The 7821-nt window shown below is 37.6% G+C and overlaps 1 non-coding gene across 1 annotated transcript; it reads right to left on the bottom strand.

Moving 5' to 3' along the window:
- Positions 1-6944: 6944 nt before the first annotated feature.
- Positions 6945-7015, bottom strand: TRNAG-GCC (transfer RNA glycine (anticodon GCC)). Its single transcript has one exon. It is a non-coding gene; the product is annotated as a tRNA-Gly (tRNA).
- Positions 7016-7821: the final 806 nt, after the last annotated feature.

The following is a 7821-nucleotide window of genomic DNA, read 5'->3' as shown; positions in this document are numbered from 1 at the left end:
GCCTGCTGGTACATGATAACAAGTCATTTTAAATAAGTTACTGACAGTTACTCAAGATAATGAAGGGTAAAAAGTGTAAATGAAAGTCTGAAACAAACACGACTACTTGAACACAAACACCACTACTTGATCACTATGGCCCATTTGGGGAGCCGATTAGGATAGGTTGTGGACATTTAAAATGAAGAAAAATTAATGAAAATGGTTTGAAAACTTTGAGTTTTAACGATAAGGACAAAATAAATAGTAAAGTGAATAGCACCAGGTTTGATAAGGACAAAATAAATAGTAAAGTGAATAGCACCAGGTTTGACTTTTTAGTGTAAAAATATAATTTTTCGTTAAAATGAACAGTACAACAGACTTTTCGTTAAAACTTCCTTAAAATAAACTTGAGTCCAAGCAGATGTACAAAAAAACTGAAAAGATGGCCATAAATTGACAGGTTCCATTTACTTAATGAACAATCACTAAACTTGATAATAATCAAACGCAAAAGTGCCTACAATATTGATAATGTCCACACTGACACACACATTGATGATAAGAACAAGTTTTATTTTTAACCCAAATAATTGATTTAGAAATGATTAAAAGATTTAACTTTCACTCTCTAGATGCTTTAGCTTGAAAGTAAATACTTTCCCAAGTCTTAAAAAATCAAATCACATCATACAGGCTGTGCTTTTAACCTCCTGTACATGACAAGCTGCAAAAGGGCCACTGCAATTCAATATTTCGAGGAGACTTTCGCAATTACTTTAAATTCTCTCAAAAAATTTTACATACGAAATTGAAATCCTGCTGTTAGTTTCTTCTGATTCATATCCTTCACATCAGCGGCGTAAACCTACACAGTAAAATTACAATAACTTTATCCTACAGAAATATTAAAATATGTAAGAAAATCGATCTAAATATATCGGTGCATCATGTACTGATGTTCTCTAGTTAACGAAGATTGGGGACAGAGTAGTCATATTTCATTAGTTGTTTTGTGATATCGTTTTAAATTGTTCACTGTTAATTAATTACAACAAGCAACCCTAACTGGGAATAATACGAATCAAGACTATTTAGCTGCCTAGATAGCACTGCATACGATCGCCATCTCTGTGTCTCAATGTTTAGCAGCGACATGCTTACTTTAGTTAGGATGTCAAACTCGAAACATATTAGTATTTATTAGTAATCCTGTCAGCACGAATGAATTCCTAATAACAAATCAAATGTTTCATCACATAAATGTCAAACACGATGGCTACAAATTGACAAGAAAAGTTACCCGTCTAAATAAAATATGCAGGTTGTTCAAATAACTACGAGGCTGCTGGAATGTTCATGGTAACAAAGTCAGGTTAACTTTCTTGGTTTGTTATGAACTTGAGATGCCAACACTTCTCATTTTCTTTTCAATACCGAACATTCCAAATAATTAATTTTAGAGATTATTTTCCTTTCTGGAAGCCAGAACTTCAAAAGGAAAATGAAAGATAACGAATGCTTGGTACAGTGATCATACATTTGCAGTAAGCCTGCAATAGTACAATGAGATAGCATGCTACCAAGTAGATTTGGTCTTACGAAAACTAATAAAAAATAACTGTAAAATTGTATTTCTTCTCCTAATTTGTTTTTGAGTCCTTAGCAAGTTGATATAATTGATCCCATGATAATCTGAAACCAAGGGAAAGCTTACATCATCAACAAACCAAGATAAGCATCACATTTTTTAACACAAAAGTGCCAAAAGAATAATACTTTGATGTATTGGGAAAAACTTTCTTCAAGGAGAATAGTTCGGGTAAAACAAAGGTAGCAATCCAAGAACTAACTGTTGTTTGGGCAAAGATTTCTCTGGAGAAGGTCTCTGGACCTCAGCACAGCTCCCTTAGGGATTGGCACTTTGGACGTTTATATTTGGTAGTTGAGCTTTTGCTTGCCTTGTGTGCTGCAATAAGAGCTTGAAGTTAGTACTGAAATGTGCCCTTGTGGGGCCTTAGGTGTAGGCCTTGAGGCTCGTAATCAAAACTAACTAAATGCTTAGGCGTGCCATTGCTATCTTAGCATAGAAGATGTAGAACAAGTGTGTTTTAAGTCGATTACTTGCGTCCCAAGTTAGTCAAACTTCTTGTTATCAAAGGATTGTCACAGATGGGTTAAGTCTGTATTAAGTTCGTTTTCTTGCCTTGTAAATAAGGACTTTGAGTTCATGATCTTGTATGTTTGTAAACAAGGACTTTTTGCTTTCACTTCCCGAGTGGCTTTTCCCTTCCCTTTCTCAGCCCAAGTCAGGTTAATCATGTTTATTAGAGCCTCTAGGAAGGGATCTGTATCAATCATCATATTAGACTGGGGTTTCTTCAAGAGCAACCTTCCCTTGACTATGAGGTCTTGTATCCAGTCCCTGAACATGACACAATTAGTTATGGAATGGTTGAAGGTATAGTGCAGCTTGCAATACTTCTTTCCTCTTAATTCTTCTGGTTTAGGCATCTTTTTGGTGTTGTCGGGCACAATTACTCTTGCCCGCACCAACTATTCATAGATTTCTGAAGCCTTGCTTAAATCAAAAGAATAACTCTGGTATTTAGGAGGCTTTATAAGGACAAATCCTCCATCTTTCATCACCACTTTTTGATATTTGATTGGCTGGACTAACCCATTTACCATTAAAGGTTTAAAGGGAGTACTCATTTCTGCTGCACACATTTCAATTCCCTCTCCTCCATGACAATCACTTTCTTCTGGCTTTGCTTCTTCAAACTCTACATGGTGAATTACAGCTTATTTTTGTGGATATAAGGTGCCAATTTCCTATCAACCATGCCCAACTTACATAGTCATCTCGAGCTCCACCCTATAGGATTGCTCATGGAAAGCCATCTCCATTTGCCCCCAGTTAGTAATGAAATTAGGGGCAAAACGGAATACCATTGAGATGCTAGGCCATTCAGCAAGTTTTCAAACCATCTTAACTTATAGTTAGTATTTTTTCAAATGCCACACTATAATTGGCAAACTTGAAGATATGGTTTCTAGATGACACACTGCCATTTTCTCCACTAAAAGTTGGAAACGCGGGCATCTTGAAGTTAAGGGGAAAATGATTATGCTCATTAATATACTAGGGGTAGGGCTTCTGGTATGTGATATGAACAGCGGTCGGGCTTGGGGTTAAGCATTCTGGACCACCATTCTTCTCAACTTGGCTAACTCATCTCTAAGTTGCTGGTTGGCTATATTATTATGTGGGGGGTGTAAAGAGGTTCCTACTTCAGTCTACGATTATTGCTTGAGAAAGTCTCCTTCTTTGGTTCAGGCTGTCTCCATCTGGCCCCTCATCCCTTGTTAGCCGATAATGGTGGCCTATAAGGAAAAGGCTTGCTCGTTGTTGTGGACGCAACTTTTCCATTGGATTCTCCAACTTGTGGGTTCATTCCATACTTCTTGTCTTGCCCGGCCTGCCCCCTACTATCTAGTAAGGACAGTAGTGGGTCGGGCAAAATTGTCTCCAAGATTTCTTATATAATTGGTTGGCTAGCCCCAGGCCCTACTTTCTCTTTTCCTCTCTCATTCTCTTCCTCGAGTAAGGGAAATAGGGAAATAACCGGTTCCTTCTCAAGGCTTGCCTCTCTCATCATTTCTTGAGCATAATTGTCTTTTAGAGTAGAGTATTCCAGATCTAGTCTTCTCTGCAAACTTCCTATTAAGGAACAAAGTCTTCAACACTTGCACCATGGTGACTTGTTAGTCTTCATTGGTCACTTTTCCTCCCGACTTCTAAGATGAAGTCGAGTTTCCCAGAACGGTTGGTCCTCGCATGAACGGGAAATCTTCTAGATGATCTGTCATTTCTAACCTTGGTAGACATTGGGGTGGCCTGTATTCTATGTTCCACCTAAAGGTTTTGCCATTCTTTTTCCTTCTTGGCATTCAAGACTAATGAGATCCCATCGGGCGTGCAAAGATTTCTCTGGAGAAGGTCTTTGGACCTCAACACAACTCCCTAAGGGATTGGCACTTTGGACGGTATATTTGGTAGTCGGGCTCTTGCTTGCCTTATGTGCTGCAACAAGAGCTTGAAGTTGGTTCTGAAATGTGCCTTTGTGGGGCCTTAGGTGTAGGTCTTGAGGCTTGCAATCAAAACTAACTAAATGTTTAGGCGTGCCACTGCTATCTCAGCATAGTAGATGTAGAACAAGTGTGTTTTAAGTCGATTACTTGCGTCCCAAATTACTCAAACTTCTTGTTATCAAAGGATTGTCACAGATGGGTTAGGTCTATATTAAGTTCTTTTTCTTGCCTTGTAAATAAGGACTTTTAGTTCATGATCTTGTATGTTTGAATAGAGGGAGTCCAGAGCCCCTTAAGTCATTTGTTTGGTTCCAAATTGCTCTTAATGAAAATATCCATTACGTTAACCATATCCAGATGCAAATGGGACTCTTAAAATAGAAAAACAGGTGGAAATAACTTGAATGCATTAAGTAATAGATCTACTAATTCAGAGAACAAACAAATAGATTTGGGCAAGAGTTCACCTTGTCTGGCAAGATTGAACCTCTTGCAGCCACTTTTCTATGAGTTTGCAGGGGTTTTATGCTAAAAATGGGTGGACCCTAAACAAGTTTACACGAGGGAATCGATACGACAACACTAAGGGAGGTAGCTGAGCTTTTATACTAGACAAGAGATAGCTTTTCTAAGGAACTATCGCTAAAATGACTAAATCTGGATTGATTTCAGCTTTTGGATGAAAATCTGGCTTGATAGCAGAGTTTGTATGTTTGTTTGATTGGTTGAGTGTCTTTATCTCTATTGTCTCTTCTTCCTTTTATAGGCGATTTGGCTCGTGGGTTAGGGCATTGCTCTTGCCCGAAAGTTCTTGGAAAGTAGTGAGTCATTAGCTTTTTACTTGTAATGGCATTGAAAAATGTTTTTTGGCTGATAGTAGGTTAGTCACCAAACAACTGTAAAGAGCATTCTCTAATTTAAAATTTGAAAGCTCGCGAATGGGTAGACGATGACAGATTCAGACTAATCATGTTCTAATTATAACTATTTGTAAAATATATGTTGTTGAAAGAAGATGCAACAATTAAAAATACAACTTGGCTATTGCAGATGATGCAGGGAAAGAGACGTTGATCATTTTCAGTAGTTGTAAATGGTAGCATGTTGTGCACCAAGATTGGCGCACACTCAACTTTCACCAACGGTTGCTAAAAGATAGAAAAAAATTCGAAAACTCTTTCGAGCATTTGTAAGAATAAGGACCGCGCGCATTAAATTCCATACAACATGAAAAATTTCAACCTCATCAGGTCTTCACAGGATGAAATATCCAATATGGTTTCCAGAGAAAAATAAAGTCAACGCAATGTTTGACCCGAAGTAACTGTCTCCTAGGATATATGGCCCCGTTTGGTACACATTATTAGATTGGAATGGATAAGAGATTATTTGAAAGGTATTTTAAAAGAAGAAATGAAAAAACTGTGACAACTTAGAAGTAGGATGATGTAGGCCTGTGACCAAGAATTTTTGGCATCTCACCAAAACAATCCCATCGCAGGATAAGAATTTCAATCTCAAGAAATAGAACTTTTCTATTAATAAATTATTTACTGTTTTTTATTACTGAATTACAAGGATACTTATAATGCCTTAAACCTGAAGAACGCAAGAAAGTAAACTTATTATAGGAAAGAAATTCTAAACCAAAATAGAATACGAAACTAAATCTAAACCTAATCAAACTGGCCAGCCTTCACTTTGGTTCCGCTTTATAGGAGAATGATTACTCAAGAAGATAAGTTATCCATTCCAATACTCCCCTTAATGGGAGGATTAGGTGGACGAAGTTTTATTCATGTCTAATCCTCTCACAAGGAAAAATCATTCTCATTTACCTTGAATATGCCTTGAATGTCAAAGGTTATCCCTTCCAATCCAATCGTTTCTACCAAACAAGACCTATCTAGGTCCGCTTAATAGCTGATTATTAAAATTCTTCTAGCTACCTAGGGTGGGATCCAACTGGTGTAAAATTAAGCAATTACAAGTACAAAACTAGCAGAAGAAGCATGCATTCAGAAGATTATTGAAGGCGAAACTAATGGATAACCAACCACTCAATAAGCTCACGAATATAGGATTCGTTTGGTGTTTGGGATTGGATTGAAATGGATAATCCACTCCATTATGTTCCAAGGTATTTGAAGCAAGAAATGAAAAAAATGGGTCCAACTTATTGCTCATTAAGGAGGAACCTTATCCATTCCAATCTCTCACAAAATGGTAGGCATTAAAGGGAATAAGTTTCCTTCATGTCTAATCCATTTCAAATCCCCTCAAAATGATCATTTACATTTACTTTCAATACACATCGAAGATACCGAGTTAACCAATCCAATTCAATCCTAAAGACAAAACGAGACCCATATGTATTATGACAAAAGACATGAAACTACCATGCATTCCAAGTGAACGTCCTACATTAACAGTGAGAGAAGACACTCTTTCAAAAAAACCATGTTCTCCCACCATGCATTCATTCTACTTGTAAAACTAAAAAACCCAAACGAGCCCACATTTTGAGCAGCAACAGCAAACAATCTACACAAGGCAAGAATTTCCAGGTAGCAAATCAAACAAGACATTTCCAACAAAACATCATCAACAATGGCAACCCATACACACAACTTTCAAAATGTTCTAAAAAACCAAGACCATCTCCAAAGCAATTGGTACCCAGGTTTGAAAACTTACCATTGATCTGACCAAACACAATTTGTTCAATGCAAAATGTCGGAAGTTGGGATTGAGGGATGCCTGTGTTTGGTTTTGAAGTTAACAGCGATACCTATAAAAACAAAAATGTTTTCGAGCTGTTTGGATTCTGTAGAAAAAAAAGATTGGGATGATAAAAAAAGAACAAATGCACCAGCCGGGAATCGAACCCGGGTCTGTACCGTGGCAGGGTACTATTCTACCACTAGACCACTGGTGCTTGTTGAACGTTGGCTCTTTAAATCATATAAGAAGGAACTTACACTTAAGTAAAGTCAATCAAAATATCAGAATTCTCTTCTTTCATTTAAGGTCAATAAAAATAATTTTCCTCACCAATTAAGGTCAATATCACTTTTTCTAAAAATGGGAGGCCCTGGAAGAGTGTAATGAGGAGGGTAAATGTGAGGAAAAAAAAAGAGATTTAAGCCGTTTACCCAAAAAGATGCATTACGTCTACTGAGAATGTATGTTACAAATTTGATGTGTCACAAGGATACTCGATACAAGGTAACAAATATCTCTTGAGGATCCAACCCTTTCTAAAGAGTGTCTTTCCTCTTTATATAGGCATGTCCTAAGCCCAAAAAGTCTTGGGCCTTCAATTCTCAGACCGTCCTACTTGGTGAGTGGGTTGCAGATGTCGGTTCTGTTGCAGGCTATTTCTCTTATGAGCGAACAACACACAAAGTGTATAGAAGACATTTGGTTAGGTATACTCCTTTGGTTTCCGCGTCGAAAGTAGCCAAACCAAGCGCTTGATTTTGTTAGTCCCCGGAAGCGGTCAGAACGTATTTTAAGCTGAGCACTCGCTTCTTTTGGTCGGCGATGAGGATTGATAGTTTAATGGTTAAGGGGTTAGTGGCGGTGCCCTTCAGTCATCCTTGATGTATTGATTTGTGTTGGAAGCTCTTGGGCTGCTTTATGGGCCTAGTAGTTTGATCCTTAATTTTGTAGGCCTTTATGGGCTTTTTGTTGAGGCTCATCTTAGAAGATTGCAATTACACATTATTTTAATAGGGCAAT

This window comes from Pyrus communis, chromosome 11 (genome assembly GCF_963583255.1).
Source record: "Pyrus communis chromosome 11, drPyrComm1.1, whole genome shotgun sequence".
Classification (NCBI taxonomy): domain Eukaryota; kingdom Viridiplantae; phylum Streptophyta; class Magnoliopsida; order Rosales; family Rosaceae; genus Pyrus; species Pyrus communis.
Note: the sequence above shows the minus strand (reverse complement) of the source record. Positions and strands in the feature narration are given on the sequence as shown.